A 13,257-nucleotide genomic window follows, 5' to 3' on the forward strand; every position below is an offset into this window, starting at 1 on the left:
AATGAGATATTGATGGTAAATACTTACTTCTCAGGTTGCTGTGAGTGTTATATGAGTTAATGCACACACAGCTCCTGGAGTAGTCTCTCACATATCAGCAAACTTAAGGAAAGAAAGAGAAGAGAAAGAGATCAAATATGGAAACCTACAAGCCTCTTGATGCTTAACATGTGAGTGAAAGAAGGAGTAACCTAGCTGGGGGGCAAGGTGCCATCAAAGTGATGATGAGAATTTGGGAGAAAGCATCACAGAACCTAAGGGATGAGAGAGTGAGAAATAAGTAAAGGAAGGAAACACCAGCATCAGATGGATGTCTCAGATGTTCAGTAAGTTAAGGACCGAAAAGCATGTGCTCATTTATTCACTCGACAAATATTTATTCACATGAGGTTGGCAAAGAACAAAGCGACAAAAGCCCCTCTCACGGAGCTCACATCTCATTGGAGGATGCAGATGGAGTCAGAAGAGATAAGCACATTTCATGTTTTGGCAGGAGTGCTGTGGAGACAGATAAATCAGGAGAGGGACATGAGAATGCCCAGGAGTGAAGCAGGTTGCTATTTCCTATCAGAGAAGGTCAGCATTGTAAATTGAGGGATTTAGAGAAGGTCTCACTGAAAAGGTGGCATTTGAACAGACTATTAGTGACCTTAGGTTGTAGCTGTTTGTGGAATAAATGAGAGATAAGGAAATGAAAGCAGAAAGTGTGAAGTGCTATTTCAAAAACTGGACCTTAGAGAAAGAAAGAGTGATACTGGACTGTAGCTGGAGAGAGACTCAAGGTCATAGGAGACTGTGTATTTCAAAATGAAAAGACTTTAGCCTATTTATTATGACCCCCATTTTAGAGAGGAACAAATTAGGAGGGAGAAGAAATGACTAGCTCAAATGTCCACTGAGCTGGTAAGTGACAGAGCCAGAATTCAAAGCCAGGTGGGTAGGATGCCAAAGCCCGTGAGAGTCCTCTGTCACACATGACCTCATCCATGAATGTCTAAAAATGTATTGCTTTTTTTTTTTTAATGTAGGATCCATGCCCAGAATGGATCCCAACATGGGGCTTGAACTCATGACCCTGAGATCAAGATGTGAGCGGAAATCGAGTCAGATACCTAACTGCCTGAGCCACCCATGTGCCCCCAAAATGTATTGCTTTTAACCTCAGCTGAGCTGTGAATGTCATTCCACATCTTTCTCAGTGTCTGTTCAGCTACCTCCCTTATTCCCCACTGGGGATCATAAACATCTGTACCTCTTTCTCTAACACCTTTTGCAGGGCTGTTGGAGCACAGGTATATGGGGTTAAGGGATTAGAATATACTGTCAAAGTGTTTAAAGCAATGGACCCTTGAGTTTGGACAGGATAGAGACAGAAGCATGGCTGGGAGCATCCTGAGACAGTACAGGTCTCACTTGTGGTCAAGCAGAGGACCATGAAGGACCATGAAATGTACGTAGGATGTCGCTGGAAGGTGATTAGATAGTTTGCTGCACTGGGAGAAAGTTTCGAGCAAGGGTGTAAAGTTATTAAAATCTGAATTGGTACTTAAACTGTGGATAAAGCTACTCCAATAGTTCATATTTCACTTAAATTTTTCTAAAACTTAAAGCTTCCATTCATTATTTTGCTACACCTCCATCTTTGGCATTTTTAATCTCTTTTTTATCCCTCATTAAAGACCTACACCTTTCTCCTACACCTCACCTAGCTGGTAGCTTTAAATGTGGGGAGATTTCTATTTCTCCCCTCTGGCTTTGAGCAGAATCAATAAGGAGTAGTCCCAGAACTCCATTGTAATAGACAACACAGTAGGTCTTCCCTGTGTCTCTTTAATCACATGCAGATACAATCTCTGTTCACTTGGACTTCATCTAAATATATCTTCCTCTATGTTAAAAAGAAAGTACTGGAAAAACCCTCATTAGCCTAACCTAAAAGGACAGGTATGGAATTTTTTTTCCTGACTTCGTTATTATTTGTTTTAAACAAAGTGGTTCTTAATTGGTTATTTTTAAATAATATCTTTTGGTCCCCCAATCATAACAGATGAAGAAACCAGGGTACCAACATTACTTTTCCACTTATTTCTCCTTTTTTAGTTAGTGATAAAAATTTCTAAGTTGTCATTGTTTATAACATTTTCAACTGTTTTATACTTAGTCCTGCAGCAAATTGGATTCAGTGTTTAATTCCAGTATTTTGGCCAACATTTCATCATTATTCATTTCTTGGCTTAAGTTTATTCTTTGGTAGCTTATTCAAGAAAGGTTCATGGGGAATACATTACATAAGCTCTTGGAAGACAAAGATGTTTGTGTTTTTGTACTTGAGTGACAGTTTGGCTGGGTATGAAATCCTTAAATTACACTCTGTTGATATTACTCAAGAGGTTTTTTTTGTTTTTTAAGTGATGAACTTTGGTATAGAGTGAAAGGAGGCCAATTGTTTTTTTTTTTTCTCTCTCTCTTTATAAGAGAAATTTGCTATTTTTTGCTTGTCTTTGCTTTTTAACTTCTTTATCTTTGAAGCCTGGTAACTTTATTGTCTTTGTAATATTGGTTCTCTGTCAAGGTTTTCGGGGATACAGTATTTCTATAAATTCAACTCTTTTATTTCTCAAAGTTTTTCTTGAATTATTCCTTTAAATGTATTTTCTGTTCCTTTGTTTTTATCTTCTTTAGGGCATCAAGTACATTTATGCTGAGAAGCAATATAGCCTCTTAGTAGCTACATGACCTTAGGCAAGTTGCCTCACCTCTCTGTGACTCAGTTTCCTCATTTAAAAAGTGGAGTAATAAACCTTACAAGGTTGTGAAGATTACATGAGTTCAGACATGTAAAATGTTTTGCACCATGCCTGGCATGTATTATGCACTGAGTGTTAGCAACTGTTCTTTTTATCTATGGTGCCTGATTCCATATTAATTACTTCCCAAGGCAAACCTTTTGGGAAGTTGCATATGAAGAAATGAATGATAGAAAGTTCTAGATGTTGAGTTAATCAGGTAAGAGTGGTTCCTCAGGCTGCCTCAGATAAGGAACGCAGGATCTGAGCTGAGAAGAATCCTGATAATAGCAAGGAGAAGTGAGCTAAGTGCTAAGTGTTGAGGCCAGGATGGAAGGTGGTAAAGCTGTAGCTGGAAGGAACTAGAAGTCAATCATGAGGAGTAACTAGAGGAGGATGGTTCAGAACCAGAGATGAATGCTGAGTTTACCTTTAATAACTTAGCGTCAGTTTTCGTAAGGGGTGACATGGCCTTAATGAGAAGGATGATGGAGCTAGAAGGGACACACCTGATCTCTCTGGCAGGATCCTGAGGAGGCCACCGTTTTCATCCTACTTGCTGATTGAGCTGCTTTGCAGCCAGAGAATTGGTTCACCTGTCAAAATGACATAGGTAAATTAACTGTGTTTATTCATGAACCATTCCACTTTCTTTTCCCCCACACTTACTCATGTGCATAGGTATTCCACGGTGCTTTAGTCTGGGGGATTTAAGTATGCTCTCTCTAATTCAGCTCTCGTGGAGAAGTCAAGAATGAGACACAGCAGAGCTTAAGAATTCGAGTATTATCCTTCTCTTGCAACTCTTTGCTCAGCACACACTGAACTGAAATTCCTGGGGACAGATAGAATGGAAAGGAAACCGAGTACAGAAATAAACAGCCCTTGTCATCTGAAGTCTGCATTTGTAAGGATTGTTTTTTGAGATGAGCAGCCTGAGATGATGACTTCAAGTAATTGAGGCAATATTTCAAGTGATATACACATATTCCTACTTGACAGATCTTCTTCTCTAACTAGCCATCATCCTATTTTATAATGTTATCATATTTTTAATTATATTGTACATACTTGTTTACAGCTATTTGCTATATAATCCAGGATGACATTATAGTAAATTAGTTTTTACCCATTGCCTGTGACTGTTCTTTGCTTCAAACTGAACCATAAATACTGCACCTGAGAAAGCTTGTTCAGATTATTTATCATGCTGGTGTGTGACCACAATAGCAATACCCCGAGGCAGAATGTCCTGACTTACAGGAACCCTTGGAGGGAGAATGTCTACATCCACACTAAGGGGCTCTCATTTTAGTACATGCTCAGAGGGTGGTGTTGACCGCTTGCATGACTGAGTATTTGGAAAAGTGTGATACCAGGGCTCCTATCTCTTCATTGATGGCTGTGGCAGTTGGGACATGTAGAATGAAAGGCAGTTGGTAAACCAGGAGGAAGGAAAGTTAGAAGTACCTGGTATTGTGGCTTGTACATAGGAAGTTTCAGGAAATGGTAGCATCTCTTCTCCCTTCCACAGGGGCAGAGGGAAATGGACCAGAAATGAACAACACCAGGTTATTGAAATGCCTCACCTTGGCTACATGTAAGTGCAGTCAGGGTCTCTATTAAACCCTCAGCTGGGCAGGAATCTAATGATGTTTCTCTTATTTGTCCAACTGTGGCTTCCTCCCCTGTGTTAGGAACGGAGCTCCTTCCTGTTCCACTGTGACTAAGGCCCACTTACAGTATCAGTTATAAGAGCTGTTTGAATTTGTTGAGTGTGTTCGATGGACAAGACAATGTGCCAAGTGCTCTATATAAAACATATCATGTAACCCTCACATAAGCCTATGAAGATAAGACTCAGAAGTGTTGAGTCTGCTGCTCAAGGTCACCACGTAGGCACACCTGTGGAGCCTGGATCGGAACCCATGTTGGTACAACTCCAATCCCATGCCTTGGACCATCTATTTCTCTTCCTGTTCTGGCTCTGTTTTCATGGAATAGAGTATTGGCCTAGGAGCCCAGGTCCCCAGAGATCGGCTTTCCTATCCTTCCACAGTAGTATTTCATTTCTGTGTCACCAATACCTGTGGCTCTGTCCTCGGTGCTTCCTGGGCCTCCAGGAAATGTCACTCTATAGCTGGCATTTTGGAAAGAGGCACAAGAAAAGGGGTATCTTGGGCTTCAGTTGTGCCAACTGCCCATGTATGATGGAGAGACAGTAAATGACTACCTTATGACAGCCAGCTCCACTGGATGATGCAGCAAGGAAAAGTAGGAAGAGGAGAAACAGAGATTATAGCAATAATGACACTGGATGTGTGGAGCTCATCACTGGAGAAGTGCAGGTGTGTTATTTCCTGTCTTGGAAGAAAGAGACAGAATTAAGGGGCAAAGTTATGTCTAGTGAAGGATGCTAAAAGCCAAGTAAGTCACTGCTGTTGAATAGGGTCAGTAACTGGGATGTCAGGGGATATATCAGAAGCAAATAAGGAACAGCCTATCTGCTGCTGGTGAGTAATGAGCCTTTGGCTGGGGCTGCATTTATAGGATTAAGAGTCTTCCTACTTGTGAGCATGGCAATTTTAGGGACCCTCTTAGCAACTGAAAATTACATACATAAGCACTTGAATTTATGTAACCAGAGGTCTGGATTATTGCCTCTTCTTGTCCCAAAGTTTAAAAACACGAGTCATGTCCCATAGCCCTTCACAGAGCTTAAAACCACCCTATTTGCATAGTAGATGTTTAATAAATACCCCATTGACTTCTGTGGATAAAGAATAACCCCAATTCCATGTCCTCCACCTCCCTCAGAGGAAAATTATAATGTGGCACACAGGAGCAAAGGGATGTTTGACATATTAAGAGCTGATTTCAGATGCTCAGAAAAATCTGGTAATGCATTACTTGTCTGCCGTAGCAGTGAGTATGATACAGTCACAGTAGGTAGCATCCTGCAAAACTCTGCCATCACATGGGGTTAGCTATTTGAGAGAGGCAGGCTGAAATTCCAACAGAAGTTTTGGCAAGAGAGAAGCGTGGAATGCAGAATCACTTGTTACTGAACCAAATCCCTGGACACTGAAGGAAGTCTCTGATCAAATATACCAGCAATTGGGCTCAGAGATGGAGAGGGCTGAAAAGAGCATTGCTCCCACTCCTACAAAACGAACAAAAAGTCTAGACACGTTGAAAATTGATTGCTTTTCTTGAACCCACCAAAAAACCAAGGGAGCAGGGCAAACAACGGACTTGAAGTCTGGAGAGATATGGATATTCGCAGGGAGAAATGGGATCTTAGCTTCTGCTTACCTGGGCAGATGTCACTTAAATGGGTAAGAAGATTCAGCTAGAACTGTTTACATATTGCGAAAACTGGTTAGTGCAGACTAGTGTGCAAGTGGGCCATCTCTGGAAACTGTAGACGTAGGGAAGTTCATGCCGGCTTGCAGGTTTTTCTCTAAGAATCCCCCCAGACTCTCATAGGGGAAATGGGGAAGATCCTGAGAATTCCTCCATGGTGTTGGCTGAAGGAGGGAACAGCAGCTGTTGCTAAAACTCCGCTCGGACCTAAATACCTCTCTTTCTCTAAGGAACAAAAGTCTTCATCTGCAGCAGGACAGAATTGGTGGCAACCCATTGTAGTGAAGGTCAGAGAACAGAAAAATAATAAAAGAGTTCAATCGGGGCGGGTGGGGGGGGGAGCTGTGCTAGGCTTCCTCCATCTAGAGGAAAGCCAGGAACATTTATGAAGGCCACACCCTGGGGCTCAGTGCCTGCCCCAAACTGAAGCTTCATCAGAATAACAGAGAATGCCCAAGGCCCCACCACCATGCTAGCAAGCATCGAGTAGAGTTTATAGTGGAATAAAAATAACAGTGGGGTACAACTGGGGGAGCTATAGCTCTCTCTGGGGACACCCAAAGCCAAATGGGTGACCTGAAGCCACACAGGGAGTACTGGGAAAAACTGCCTGGCACATTAACCCACATCCTATACACAAGATATTGCTAGAATAATTTGAAACCCATGACCTGCTAGGCATAACCACAGTGATGACCAACTTGGTTTCAGCCCAAGCATGAAAAAATATTTATCTCAGTACTTATTGTTCTACCTAACATATAACATCTTCAACAGTAACAAGGAATATAAAAAGGTACGAAAAAAACACAGTCTGAAAAGACAAAGCAATCATCCAGAACCAAGCTCAGATATGAAGATGTTGGAACTATCAGACAGGGAATTTTAAATACCTATGATTAATATGTTAAAGATTCTAATGGAAAAAGCAGACAAGATGCTAGTTCAGATAGACACTTTTAGCTGAGAGATGGAAACTTTATGGAAAAAAAATGCTAGAATTGAAATATTCCAGCATTTGTGGAGCTGGCTTACAAGCCTTAGGCTTTCTTGGAAGCGAAGCTTCCCGTGACTGATTAATCATGTGTGGACTGGCTTTGGAACAGATTTCCACCCCTTTGTGTCCTGGTGAGATTTTTGCCCAGATCCATCTGTGGACATTTATTTTAACCTTCAGGAGACTCCTTCCAGAGAGAGCCACTCAGTACTCTAGTTTCCCACCCCTCCTTGCATGCAGTGCTCTAGCAAGCGGAAATGCCCATCGCTCCCTGAAAATCTCTGCTATTTGAGGCTTTCAGGTCTTCACACTTGCTATTTCTACTTCCTCTGATGTCATAACAGGGCTCCTTCCTTGACTGCACAGCAAACTCCTATTCAAATGTTAAAGCCCAACTTTGATGTTGCGATGCTCTACTACTTAAGTCTTCTCCTCTACTCCCACACCGTAAATTATTTTAGAGTTGCATTTATCATACCATGCCAGTTGTTTATTAACATATATCATCCACTAGATAGTGAGCATTCTGAGGTTAAGTTGTTTTAGCTACTTCTATATTTTTATGACATTAAATTTAATGACTCATCGATGTTCCACTATATTGTCCTAATGCTGGGCATCTGGGTTTCTTTCAGTTATTACCTGCAGTAAATAATTACGTGATGCCTGGCTTTAAAATAAAGCTTTCTTCTCAAAGCAGAATGCTTTGGGTACCAGGTAAGTAGCCCTAAGGCCTGGACCATCCTGGTGTGTGTTTATCAATTAGCAGACAGGTAGCAGTAGTCGGATGGTGTGTGTTAGGGGAAAAGAAGTAGGACATGAGACCTAAGAGGAAGGGTAAGGTCAGATCATGCAGCAGGGCCTCATAAGCCATGCTAAAGATCTTACTTTTCATTCCTAGTGATATGGGAAGCCACTGGAGGATTTGGAGTCAAGAAAAGAAATGGGCATGGTATCAAGGATAGATTATTGGCAGTGGGAGCAGGGAGATCAGTAAGGGGGAAACTGTCAGATAGCCAGAGTCCTACTGTGGGAGAAAGTGGCAGTAGCCTGGCTCTACCATGAACTGGCCGAGTGATTTTGAGAAAATCATGACATTTTTGTTTCAGTTTTCTTACCTGCAGACACATTAAATACTTGAAGAGAGAAAAATCACTGTCTTTAAAGTTAACAACTTACCAAAAGATATCTGTTGGTTGCTTGTCCTTTCCCATGAAAAATGATGCAACTAATTATGGGGTTTTGGAAATTCCAGGTTTGACAGGCTGAGCTGATCCAGAGAGAGAGAGAGAGAGAGAGAGTTTGGGCCAGAATTGATCTCAGCTCATGTCTTGATCTCAGGGTCATGACTTCAAGCCCTGTGTTGGAGGGCTTGTGGAGCCTACTTAAAAAAAAGAAAGAAAAAGAAAAGATAAGATGAGGTAGTTAGGGTGGGCCCTGATCCAATATGACTTGTGTTCTTATCAGAAGACAAGAGACACACACAAAATAGAGAGGCCAGAGAATGGAGTTAGGTCATTGCCAGCCAAGGGACACCAAGGATTACTGGTGAACCAGGAGCTAAGAGAACAAGATAAGGAACAGATTCTTCCCTGGAACCTTCGAGAAAGCACGGCTCTGGTTACACCTTGATTTCAGATTTCTAGCTTCCAGAATAGTGTGAGGAACAATGTCTGGAACAATCACTATATTCTGAATAAGTAATTTCATTAATGTATGGGTAAATTCAATACATTTGAATAGGAATACATAGCATATGGGCTTTGCCTACATGGGGCATTGGCTTTGTTCCCATATGCCTCAGAATTTTATTGACAGGGAATGGACTTTCAAAGAACATGGAGTTAGTCATTGTTTACAAGTCTTCAGCTGCTCTCATCTATGAACCTGTAAAGCAAAATTATTCAGAGACATGGGACCTGAGGTACATTTAAAATCCTCAGCCAAGTGTAGCTCAGGAATACTTTAGTACATGTAGAGTCTTAGCGGGATGCTCTTTCTGGCTACAGAAGGCCAAGGCCTTGAAGAGCACGAGAAAGAACCACATGACATGTGGTGGCTACTTTTCAGCTTTACTCTGAGTTGTGAAATTTCACTGATTTGGTCATTTTCACTGAACAGAAGGCTCTTGTGAGAGCCGCTTTGCAATGACTGGAAAAGTTGAGACTTTGCCAGAACTCTATTAGGCCACAGGCCACATCTGGATCCTTGTATGTTATCCACTCCAGACATTGACCTAATATGCTTCTGTATGGCTAGATTAATTTAAGGGGACTTTCTGCTGGGGGAACTTGAAGCTCCTCTGTTCCTTTGACTTCTTGGTCCATGCTCCACTCCCCTTGCCCACCTGATCGCCTAGAGCTCTGACCGTCCTCAAGAAGGGAACTTAAGTAGGGAGAGCCTCTAGAATCTTCTGCCCCTTGGCGTCTCTTTTTAGAATCCTGGCTTGTGCTGCTCATGACCCCTTGGGACACCCACTGAAGTTTATTGATTTGGAACTGCAGAACTTGCAAGTCTGTTTCTAAGGCAGGAGGCTGCTCAGATGAACACAGGGACTTGTATTGATGAACAAACACAGACACACACAGGATAATACCCCGCATCCCACTACCTTGACCTCTTTGTACATTTTCCTTCCTCACTTGGAAGAAAAGGAGCCCACGAGAGCAGAAATCTGTCCTTTGTTTCCCTTCTTTTCCAACTCCTGCTCTTGCATACTGTCTTCTCAAGAACAAGTCCATGACAAACATTTGTGGAATGAATGTTAAACATACACGTAAGCACACTTGTGCAGGAGCCCGGAGGCCTAGGTTGCGAGCTGGTTTCACCCTGCAGGAAGTATGCACACCATTTGGCTGATTCAACCAAGTGCCTTGCGTTTGGTGTTTATGGAGCAGCCATTTTACACATTATTTTATGCATAACTTTGTTATCAAAACAAATAAAGAGCTGGAACAGCTCTGTCCCTAAAGGAGAGAACCAACTTTCTTTCCTTCTCCCCACATATTCGGGAAGCATCCAGAATATCGTCTTATTGTCAGTCTGATGCTCACCTGGAGTTGGCTTCTCATTCCCCTGATGGAGAGCCTCTGCCAGGTGAAAAGGCTGAGGTTCTTTGTCACTGCTGGGCAATTGATGACACTGCCATCTGAAGCTTTAGTCTCTCTCACCTGGGGACAGATGAGCTGCAGGTGTCATTTAGCTCATGGACGTGGTAGCTCATCAGTGTTCAAGATTCGAAGTTGACAGCATTGCTTGAAATATGAACTTTCTAGAGTTGTTTCAGGAAGCCACATCTGTGTCCCTTGCGTGCAACATTCTCTAGGCAGTCCACTTATTTTCATTATTGAATGCTACATCCTTCTTGTCGCAGTGACCATCCTCTTTAATATTAATGAACTATCCCAATTGGAGGCTTTCCTTGGGGACTCTGGGGCCGCTGAAACAGGAACGATATCTCCCTTATTGAGTAGCAGTGGCTGCTGCCTGAATAATACTCCAGCTTGGAGCTGGCTCCATAAAATCCACTGTATGGGACCGATTGCATTCATGGCAATCGTCACCCTTCTCTCTATCCATGCTCTTTGCCATGTGACTGTCCTGCTCCTCCCACGAAGAGGCAGAATCTATTCCTGGCTCCTTGATTCCAGGCTTAGCCTTTTGGGCCTTGCTTTGACCAGTGGGCTCTTAGCATACACGACAGAAGAGGGGGCCTTGCAAAAGTGCCTCCATGATTGCACTTGGCCATGCCCAGGAGAAGGACATGCCTGGGCTAGTCTGCTGGTCCCAGGAGGAATGAGATTCAAGGGAGTGGAGTCAAGGTGCTTCTTTTGAGCTCAACTAGCTTTGCCACAGATGCATAGAGACCTCAGACTGTATGATGAGCCAAGCCCCAGATGACTAATAGATTAGTGAAATAAGTGACTTCTGTTTTAATCCACTATGTTTGGGGTATTTGGTTACTTTGGCATCATCGTGACTTGCTATAGACTGAATGTTTGTGTCCCACCCCCCAAATTCATATGTGAAATCCTCATCCCCGGTGTGATGGTATTCAGATGTGGGGACTTAGAGGTCATGAGGGTGGAGTCCCCATGAATGGGATTAGAGGTTTTAGAAAGAGACCCCAGGGAGCTCCCTTGAGCCTTCACCCATGTGAGGACATTGTGAGAAGACAACCACCCATGAGCCAGAATGTGGGCTCTCACCAGACACTGCATCTGACTGTGCCTTGATCTTGGACTTCTGGCCTCCAGAACTATGAGAAATAAATGATTGGGGGGCGCCTGGGTGGCTCAGCCAGTTAAGTGTTTGACTCTTCATTTCAGCTCAGGTCATGATCTCAAGAGTCATGAAATCGAGCCCCAAGTCAGGCTCTATGCTGGCTTTGGAGCCTGCTTGGGATTCTCTCTTTCTCTCTGGCCCCCACTCCGCACTCTCACACACACACACTCTCTCTCTCTCTCTCTCAAAAAAAGAAAAAGAAAAAAGAGAAAGAGAAAGAAATGGTTGTTGTTCATAAGCCACCTGGTCTATGAGATTGGGTTACAGCAGCCTGAATGACCAATACATACTCCAGTTAACTGATACAGTGGGAGATTTCAGAGAAAGTAAGTGGTCAGAGTGGGTCTGGAATTAGTGTCTGAAGTGTGTGCATAGTCTCAGCTGTAGGCCTGACCAAGATGCTCTCAGCCCAGTTACTCTGCACAAGTTCCCATTTCTCTCTATGCTGGTCCAAGCCATCATTGTCTCTAACCTGGGTTTTTACAAGAGCCTCCTACCAACTTAATTGCTTCCACACTTGCCCCTTATGATATGCTTGCCACACAGCTGCCTAAATATGCATTTAAAATCTAAAGCAGATCAGGGGCTCCCAGGTGGCCCAGCCAGTTAAGCGTCCGACTCTTGATTTCTGCTCAGGGTCATGAGATCAAGCTGTGCTTGTGCTCTGTGCTGAGCATGGAGCCTGCTTAAGATTCTCTCTCTCCCTCACCCTCTGCTCATGCTCTCTCTCTCTCTCTCAAAAATAAAATCTAAAGCAGATCATGACACTTCTCTTCTTAAAAATGAATGAATGGAATCCAAACTCCTATATACACTAGCCCCCACCTCCTTCCCCCTTCCCCTAATGTTCACTTACCTGGCTGGTTCCCTTTGTCCCCTCTGCTGCAGGCCTTTGACTTCCTACTTCCCACCTCCCCTTCTCCCACACTCAACATTGATTCCTCTCCTGGGGGCTTGATCCTTCCTAGTCCCTCTTCTTGGAATACTCTTCCCCTAGAGTACTGCATCACCAACCCTCCCTCAACATCGGCAATAAGGTCCTTGCCTGTAAATGTGCCCCCTACACTCATTATTTAATACCCTTCATACAACTAGTTACTGTCTTATACTTTGCTTTGCATACTGCGTATCACTCATGACTCTCTGGAAGTATTTTTACTTGTTTCTTTACCGGTTTCTCCATGTAAATTTTGCGCTCCTGGAAAGGAAAGATCATGTCTAGCTTGTTTGTTGATGTATATCCCATGCCTGGAATCATAGTAGATGATCAAAAAGTGTCAACTGAATGAATAAAGGAAGGAAGGGAGGGAGGGAGGGAGGGAGGAAGGAAGGAAGGAAGGAAGGAAGGAAGGAAGGAAGGAAGGAAGGAAGGAAGGAAGGAAAGAAGAGAGCAGAATCAGAATTAGGATTTGGTCTGTGGATCTAGCTACCCATATCAGTGGAGCAAACATCTGCGTCTTGGATTAGATCTGAACCTGTGCCCACAGGTTAAACAAAAGTCAAAGTTGGAGAGATATAAAAGTTAGGTATTAGCAAGCATTCCAAGCTACCTAGGAACTTGACCTTTGTGTGTGTGTGTGTGTGTGTGTGTGTGTGTTTAAATTACAGTATAATTTACCTAAAAAACAATGCACAGGTCTTAAATGTTGAGTTTAGGAAGTTTGGGCAATTGTCTTTCACCCCAAACAAGATGCATAACATTTTCATCATGATAGAAAGTTCCCCTGAGCCCCATTCTGGTCTGTTGCTTACCCCTCACCATGCTCTTCCCTATCTGCTGATTCCCATCAACAGGTTTCTTTTTCCTGTTAACTAGACTTCACA

Source organism: Mirounga angustirostris, unplaced genomic scaffold, assembly GCF_029215605.1.
Source record: "Mirounga angustirostris isolate CCGP_5_RB_7025 unplaced genomic scaffold, mMirAng1.0.hap1 SCAF_5, whole genome shotgun sequence".
Lineage (NCBI taxonomy): Eukaryota > Metazoa > Chordata > Mammalia > Carnivora > Phocidae > Mirounga > Mirounga angustirostris.